The sequence below is a fragment of the Nicotiana tomentosiformis genome, chromosome 1 (genome assembly GCF_000390325.3).
Source record: "Nicotiana tomentosiformis chromosome 1, ASM39032v3, whole genome shotgun sequence".
Taxonomy (NCBI): domain Eukaryota; kingdom Viridiplantae; phylum Streptophyta; class Magnoliopsida; order Solanales; family Solanaceae; genus Nicotiana; species Nicotiana tomentosiformis.
The window spans coordinates 98,253,000-98,261,739 of record NC_090812.1 but is presented as its reverse complement, the minus strand read 5'-3'; the positions used below and the strand labels follow the sequence as shown (position 1 = coordinate 98,261,739).

Here is an 8,740-nt window from a genome sequence, read left to right as displayed (position 1 = left end):
TATATATAGTTCTAACTTCAAACAGGAATTACACTGGCAGCAGGCACTACTCTGCTACATATTTGCGGTCCTTTGATTTTCTACTCAAGTGGAATGTGGGCTCATCAATATGTCTGATGATGGGTTAGAATTTGGGCAAATGACACAAATAGGATATTTTTGTGCTACAATTAATTTTTTTATTCCAGTACTAGAAGTTTTAGGAAAAAACCCCGCGCCATAATTTTAAAGTAGGTGGGGCTCGATTTTCCTTAGCAGCAATTATGGTAATCGTCAGAATTTTTTCAGCACTGTAGTTGAAAATTCTAGTGATCGTCTGAATTCCTGCTGCTTCAAAAATCTTCGGGAGCACGCTTAAATTTCTGGTGCAAGACTATTTCTTAAAAATAGTTTTTAGCAGGGTCAAAATATAAACAGTGTTTAAATAAGTTCATGTAGCATAATTTCTTAGTGTAATTTATACATTATTTTAAGGTAAAAATAGCACGGGCTAGCTAGTTTTCGGAATGGTCATTCAAAAATAGCCGGCGTTTGCCAAGTCATTGAAAAATAACCACTATTTTGCTACAATAGAGACCGGTCCAGCATAATATACTGGGGTTCGGTGCACCTGTGTATGAACTTCCAGCATATTATGCTGGAACTCCAACACGCAGAAAGTTCCAGCATAATATACTGGAGATTCGAGCACCTGTATATGAACTTCCAGCATACTATATTGGACCAGTATACTTTGCTGGAACTCCATTATATTATGCTGGAGTTCCAGTATATTTATGCTGAAACTCCAGTATAATATACTGGAGTATTTTTTAGATTTTGAACAGTGTTTTTCTTCAAATTTATCTTTACATGAAAGATGGCTAAATTTCGATTACTTTGAAAGTGTGACTATTTTTGAATGACCACTTATAAATCTTTGCTATTTTTGAATTTTTCCTATTTTAAGAAGACCGAGGCCCAACTACCGAAACTTATAAGATAGCTAGGTCCACAATGGTAGACAAGCGAAGTGCACAAATATACGTTTTTAGGATTACTATTTTAAAAATAGTTAAAATTTACATTTGTTTTTGAAATTTAACCATCTTAGAATCAAACTTCAGACCGTCTGAAGTTTGAACTACCAGAGCGTAATTTCAGGTCAAATTAAGCTTCGGCAAGATCTTAAGAAGAAGAAGGAGGAGAGAAAGAAAGCAGTCTGAAATTTGACAAATCTGACTTATAAACTGGCTAAGTTTTAAATAATCTATCTAAAAGCTGCTTTCTGGTGCCACTAAAGATCGGACCTATAACTGCACTTGGAAATTTATGGAGTAGTTGTATTTTTTGTTCATTTGGCCTTTTGTAGTTGTAATTGCTATAAAACTTCAATACTTTAAATTATGAAATAAGAAATTTATCTTAATGAAGTTTTGATAATTTAAAAAGAAATTTCATAATGTGGAGTATTACTTGAATAGTCTAACAAAATTTCTGTATACGATAAAAATCGGTCTCAGAAGATGGGTGAATTAGGAAGCAACACGTGTCAATCAACCGTGATTCAACCATGTTCACACCGGATACACACCTGTGGCCGGCTAAGATGTTGACACCGAATACAAACATGTGACCGGATAAGAAGCAATTCAAAATGTGACTGTTACAGAAGACCCCAAGATTCCTCCAACCTTTATTAGGCTTTATTACCTTTTTACCTTTTATTGTAGCATTAATATCGGTGATTAATAGGGTATAATTGATAGACCATACACCCCATAACTCTAGTATAAATAGAGGCTTTCATTCTATTGTAAGACATCAAGAAATACTGATATAAAAAGACTAGAATCCTTTCTCTCAAGCTTTATACAAGCGTTGTCAAGATTTACTAATTATTCTTGATCTCGGTGGAAACATTCTAAAGTTTAGGCTTGTTTCTTCTTCAATTATCTTTATTTACTCTTTTTGCTTTATGTTATTTTACTTTATCGGATCAATTTAATCCACGTGTCTATAACCACGTTATGAATTTAATTGTATAATTTTTTTGGTAAATAATTTGGCGCCCATCGGGGAATTTAGACAATTATGGTATTATTTTGATCTATTCATTTTTTACTAGCGTATATTGAAGCTTTTATGTTGTAAGTATAAAACAGCTATGATACCCAGTGTGAACAACTCTTTCAATATTGGAACAAACAACGAGCAAGAGGATGTATTCCAGCGTGATAATTCAACTACTGAAACTCGCAATGAAGAGATGAAACAACACCGGTTCGCGAAGAACAAAATTCTCGGAATGTGAGAAGTCCAACTCCCAACGATATGGACGATGAACATGTTGTTGAAACGGTAAAAGTTTTGAGAGCACAACAACAAAAAATTATGGACCATCTCTCAAGACATAACCGGATAATGACTGAGTTCAACAAGTAATACCGGGGGTTCCAAATTATTCAAATGGTGGAGTTCGAGTCCCTCATGGCGAACCTATTAATGAAACGACACTAAAAACCGGTAACGCCGTTACCGGAGAGGAGTTTAGAACAAACAACAATCAACGGATCTGGAAATGAAAACAACGCCAACAATTCTTTCAAAGCCGATATCATGAGATGTATGAGAGAAATAAATTATCGAATGGATCAGAATGCTAAGGAATTTCATGCCCGGATTGATCAGATCCCGAGAGCACCTCCGGTCCTAAAGGGCTCGGATTCGAAGAAGTATATACAACTGCCGTTCAAACCCTATGCGGCTCTAGAGTTGATTCCAAAGAAATTCAAGATACCGGATATTCCAAAATATGATGGAACATCGGATCCACAGGAACACATCAACACTTAAACTATAGTTGTGAAGGGAAACAATTTGTCCCAACACAAGATCGAATCTGTCTTGTTGAAGAAATTTGGCGAAACTCTAATAAAAGGGGCTTTAACATGACATTCTCTTTTACCTGAATACTCAATTGATTCTTTTGAAATACTTGAAGATTCTTTCATTAAAGCCCACACTGGAGCGAGAAAAGTTCAAGCTAGGAAAGTAGATATTTTCGGAATCATTCAAGGACTCTTAGAGTTTCTATGAAAGTTCATGATCCGATTCCAAAAGGAGAGCATGTTGTTGCCGGTAGTACTGGATTAATGGGCGGCAAAAGTATTTACCAAGGGTCTTAATCCCTCAAGCTCCGATGCTTCAAGGAAGTTAAAAGAGAGTTTGTTAGAATTTCGAGAAACAACTTGGGCAAATATTCATAACAGATATGAGCCAAAGATTTGTGTAGAAGGTGACCAGGTAATTACATTGACATCTTCTACAATCTAGAATCAAGGTCACCGAAATTTGATAGAAGGCATTTCAGACACTGTTTGAGCCATATCGATTAGAATCGCTGAATGACATGAGGCATGAACGTTCCCGTAGAAAAATAATATCAACAAACACTAGGGACTGGTGCATTAGAGCAACAGAAACCACAACAATAAGTACCGGAAGCACCTGAAAATGGCTCTGGAACAGTTCATACAGGATACCGAAGATAGCCCGAACTGGCTCCGGGATAAAGAAAAGAACTGGGGACTGCCAAATAAAGGACTGATCAGCCCCGGGGAAAAAGAAATAGAAGGAATTAGAATTCAGAACCAGCTAGACCCAATGGATGTCAATTCGGCCACAATTCTCTTGCAAGGTATTTTTGTTTATTTCCCGTTAACTGTCGTATATGCATAGCGTAAACACTTGTGTACGTCCAAGTAATGGAATAAAATAAAACTTGCACTTTCTAAAAATATTCTTGTATATGTTTGAATGAACAAAATCATTCTTAATATTTGCTTATAAACACAACTTTTAAAAAATTAGTATTTTAAATATTAACTTATTTTTAATAGAATTTTAATTTATTTTTATTTTTAATGTTAATCGTAGAACATAAAACTTGAAAACAAAAAAAATAGTTTCATTTTTTATTTCTATTTAATTAGAGTTATTAGTATTTTTATAGGGATGTTATTTTAATATTGTTATGCTCTATTTTCCTCTACTATTAATCTAGTATAATCTTTACAAAAAACACCAAAAATAGTTTCACAATATAATGTAGTTTATTTTAATTAATTAGTGTTGATTTTTTACATTTTATAGTATATCTTGCATTATTTTAGAAGGAAGAATTAAGGTTTTGAAGCCCATAAATTTCAGATTTAAGAAGCCTACTTTGAATTAATTTTGGAGGAAAGTTATCCCAATTCGGCCTAACCTTGAGCCCAATTCCTTAGCCCATGACCTCTAGCCTAGACGACCCGACCCATCAGCCCATCTCCCACTTAAAATGAAAAATACATCTCACCCATTCAAATTCTTTCCATCAAAGGGCTGATATTTATTTTCCACACCAAATATAAACCCCTTTATCATATTTCACACCCAAACCTTAAACTTCCTAACCTAGCCGCACACCACCCTTCTCTTCCCTTATGCCGCCGTCTACCACCCAATCTTTTCCAAACTCGGATGAGATCACCCGAACCCACTCGCCCATGGTCCCCCTCTCATTCTCCACGTCACCCAAACCCTAACAAACTCTGACACAAGAATATTCCTGCATGTGATTATCATATTTCTTATTCTCTCTTGGACAAATATTGGAAAAATGGGAGCTGAAGGATAAAGATATTTTGATCATAGGTTTTCACTTATCTAAAGTCGGTCCATCCAAAGGGAATTTTGGATTTTGGAGGTTTTTGAGATTTTTAGAGATGATTTTCGGATTTCTTCTAGAGTAAGCATAGAAGGTTCGAGAGGGGGATAAAGATGATTTTCAGATTTTTCAAGGAAGAAAAACACACACACGAATTCAGAGAGAGAATTTTTTTTTGAAAAAAGCTATGGTTTCAGAAAAAAGGGGTCTTCTTCTGATTCTTCATTTTTTGGAATTCTGCTTTCAGTTTTTCTTCAAACACCAGAAAAGTCAAAAAAATCAAAAAGAAAAAGAAAAATACATACACGACAAAAAAAGGCTTTAATTTTCGAGTTAGCTTGAATTCTAATTCCAGTTGTTTCTTTTGGTTTTAATTCCGAAAGGGAGATTATTTGAGGTTCAAGGTTGATCGAAGTGTTGATTCAAGGTCGAGTTCGTGGCTCTTGAATCTTGTTGCATTGTAGGTGCTGTCTTCTTCAGACTTTCATTGCCGGATTCGCCTATATTTGATTTTAAGCAAAATTAATCAAAGTCTCTTGCATTCAGGTTACTTCTAATTTCCGCATCTCTATTTTCAGGTGTTGATTTAAATTATAATAAGAGCCTAAGGATAAATGGTTTAGAACAGTCTTGTCATCTATTTAGTTAAGTGAAGTAATCAAGCTCGAATATTAGTAAAAGCAATTTTATTAGATTTCAGTCTAGGTGAATTTCCTTTCATATGCAGATATGATTTTGTGTGTGTTTGAAATGTCTCTTAATGTGAAATTTGCTTGGTTTCAACATGTTCAGTTGGAGTCCAATTTGATTCTGGGTTGGGTAAATCTCTTGGAGTATTTTTGGTGTCGCATTTAAGTTCAAACCTTCTTGGAGCATGTTACTGCAGTTCATGAATATTTTTGCTTGTTTTGTTAAGTTTAAACTTGAAAATATGAAGTTTGAAATTATCTTTTGATGTTCTCTGCCTATTCTTGTGTCAATTAGCACCGAATTTTATCTTTCCGTAAAAGTTAGTGTCGAGCTGCTTTATACTGATATGTTTAGGAACAAGTTCAGAGGATCCTCGTTTGTTTGCTAAGTCTAAACTTGAAATAAGTTTTTGAGATCTACTTTGGTGATTATTCATTCATTATCGGGCTAGCCTTTCAGTTTAAGAATGTAAATCAAACTCAAATTTGCTTGGTTTTGACATGCTTTGTTTGAGGTTTGTGCAGCTATGCAACTGTCAAACGATCCATGGATTATTAGTGTATTTTTCTTGAGCTTGTTGTGAATATTTGAGTTCAGTCTGCCAGTATCAGTTGAAGCGAGTTCCGAAAACCTTGTTTGATATTCTTTCCCTGTCATCTTGTTACTACGCTGATTGGGGATCACATTCTGATGGTTTCTTCTTTTCTGTTAGAATATGCTAATAGTTTAGTTGAGGTCTAAAGTCAGTTTGAATTCATGCTAGTTTCACGCTTGACTTATTTCTTTCTTAATTGAGTCCACATTCCATGACTAGAATTGTTGCATTCTTTGTAAGAATTGTGGTTCCCCGTTAATTTAATCGTTCAGCCTTTTAGTAGTCGAGTGGCATTTGTGAAAATAGTGCTATAGGAATGAGATAGTAAAATAATAGCGTATCTCAATATGCTTTAAAGCCACATTTTCTTTTATTTTGTCCTGTTCTAGTTCTCAACTTATTTCAGATGCTTTACCTTCTAAGTGTTTGTTTGGACAATATTTGTTGGAATAATTTGGGACGTGGGAATGGGAAAGACTTAGCCCATTAGTGTTTAATTCGTTTACATGCTCTAGGATTGGGCTCGATCTAAATACATGAAGATGATAAGTTAAATGAACATGATCATGAATTGAATTCTCTTTTAGTTTCTCTTATTTACTTATTCTTATTTTTATTTTTCGCTAGTATTATGTTTAGGCCGATCACATTTGGGTAGGTAAACTTTTAAGGCGTTTATGTTTAGTTTCTTTTGAGGCGAGAGGTTATCCCTTTAGTTAATTATATTATCCGGAGAATGCCCGGAAGAACTGGTAAATATTTTGGAGGCCGTGATGAGCATCGTGGAGGAAGCATAGTGTAGGTTAGTTTAGGACTTTTCTTGTCTTTTCTTTTCTTCTTCTTTTATTAGGCGGGGATAACGTTGAACCTCTTGTGTATTTATTTTGATTTTGTGTGTTTTTGTCTCAATTAGAATATTTTTTTAAATCCAATTAGATCAAGTACGCAGCCGTGACTTTCACGGGACTTGGGGAATGCCTAACACCTTCTCTCCGAGTTAAATAAATCCCCTTACTTGGAATCTTTGGGGCAAATTAGTTTGGAGTCAAATGTGTTTTAAAGGAAAAATTACTTTTTATGGTGACTTGGCACATCAAAATCTTATGTCAAGTGGCGACTCTGAAAAGTCTCTTTTGAACATAATTTTTGTCACTTTCAATTTGAAAACCCTTTTGAGCCTTAAAACCCACTTCTATATATTTTAAAGAGGGTTAAGGAAAAAAAGGGGTGTGACAGCTTTGGCGACTCTAAAAAATCTCTTTTGAACACAATTCTTATTACTTTCGAATTTGTAAACCCTTTTGAGCCTTAAATATCAGTTCTATATATTTTAAAGAGGGTTAAGGAAAAAAATGGGTGTGACAGCTTTGATGACTCTGTTGGGGAGTTGTAGGTTCACTTGATCTTGTTGGCTTTTTAGGATATTCGATTGAGGTGTTTGTTTCCTTTATTTGCTTTGTTTATTTTATTTGTTTGTCTTATTTTCTGTTTTTTGTTGTTTATTTGTTTATCGCTTTTCCTTATGTTTTTACTGCTTTATAAATTGTCATAATCCGAATTGCCTTGTCTAGTGAACCCCAAACTTAGGTCAGCCTTTATGTCATTCTTATTTGCATCATATCATTTAGACCTAGTAGGGCTCGGTCCCAGGCACCGTGTCCCTTTGTAGGAGACTTATCCAAATTATGTCAAAGTGGCTCTGTGGCCCAAAAAGATATTTAATTATCCCTATGTGCTACATGCTGCATTTTTATGGGTAAAAAAGTCATTTGGCGGACCGATGTTTCTTTGGGGCAAAAAATATGTTTCTCCAAATCAGTTGTTTTTTTTCAAATTCTCTCCCATATCGAATTTTCACGAACTACGCATACCTGATTTTCGTCTTTCGGGATGGGATGCGTAGGCATCCCACATTGGGTCCGGTCTTCCTCATCTTCCTAGTAAGCCTCAAGTTCTTGGTTTCGGGGGTCGTAATCAAGTCTTGCATGTCTAGCCACGCTTGGCCACATAAGCTGTTTTTGAAAAATAGGGCTATTTTCGCAAAATTAGCTTGTTAACCCATGTCTCAGAGTCCTAAGTCCACAACAAGGCATCCTCTCAGTTTAAGGCCCATTCCTGTTGAGTTTGCATGCTTAGCCATATTTCGCCACATAGGCCATTTATACAAAGTGGGGTCATTTTTGTAAAGTAATTTTAGAGACCGTAATTCCTGGGAGATTGGGGGCCGTATAGGCCTTCATGAGGTATTTTCCATGTCTTAGAGGTCGTCCTAGCGGAGTTTGCACTTCTAGCCACCTTTTGGCCACGTAGGCCACTTTGCAAAAATAGCTTCAATCATGTCTTGCATGTGTCCAATAGGAAGGGTTGTTATCTCAAATAGTGTCCTGAGTCACTAACTCTATTTGGTCTTATTTTTCTCATTTAGGACTACGCTTTTCCAGAACTACGCTTGGTCTGATTCATGTGAAAATTGATACGTAGGCAATCTACATCGGGTTCGATCGAATTATTTTTTTTACAAAAAAAGATGACGTTATGGGATGTGAGAAATGAGAGGAAAGAAAAAAATGATAAGGAGAAAGAAATAGAGAGGAAAGAAGATGATGTAAGCCAATAAGCGTTAAAGAGAAAATAAAAGAGGAAGGTTGGAACGAGCAAATTGGGATGATGCCATATGACTTACGACCCTCAAAGTCATTCTAGAACCGTTATTTATTGCTCGGTGCATTGCACGTAATGTGATATTATTATCTAATAAATGCCCT

At 35.5% G+C, this 8,740-nt stretch overlaps 1 long non-coding RNA gene across 1 annotated transcript; it reads left to right on the top strand.

Annotated features, from left to right (window-relative positions):
* The first annotated feature begins 4,380 nt into the window (after positions 1 to 4,380).
* LOC104103430 (uncharacterized) lies at positions 4,381 to 8,330 on the top strand. The gene is made up of 2 exons (XR_687904.4): positions 4,381 to 5,236; positions 5,905 to 8,330. It is a non-coding gene; the product is annotated as an uncharacterized lncRNA (long non-coding RNA).
* Positions 8,331 to 8,740: the final 410 nt, after the last annotated feature.